Source organism: Penaeus monodon, chromosome 21, assembly GCF_015228065.2.
Source record: "Penaeus monodon isolate SGIC_2016 chromosome 21, NSTDA_Pmon_1, whole genome shotgun sequence".
In the NCBI taxonomy this organism is placed as follows: Eukaryota; Metazoa; Arthropoda; class Malacostraca; order Decapoda; family Penaeidae; genus Penaeus; species Penaeus monodon.
The window spans coordinates 19147254-19147684 of NC_051406.1; positions in this window are offsets into that span (position 1 = coordinate 19147254).

Genomic DNA, 431 nt, shown 5'->3' on the forward strand with positions numbered 1-431 from the left:
ATTTACCCTCCACCCCTCTGCCTTCTCCTTGGCTCCCCCTCGTACTCGGTTTCCTTGTATTTCCCTCGAGAAGCTCCTAAAGGCAGGCACGCGTGTGGCCGCAATTCGCCATGTTGCTTCCTTGTCATGATGACTCTGAAACTGTGAAGATAGGTCACTTGCAACGCTTCCAGGCTTTATTGCAAATCATGGTTAGTTTCTGACAGGCTGCCATGTACTAAAATAATCGGTGGATCTTTTCTTTCCAAAACTCATTCTCTTCCAGACGCGATTTTGTTTAAACATCATTGCCTCGTCTCATTAGTTCCTCTCATAAACACTTCCATACGAAGAAAATGTGTGATTTGTATCCTTCTAACAGTCGAGTTTTAAAAAGGACCTAGTCAGCCTAAAAAAAAATCATCATTATTATTCGCATGCATAACCCCCCC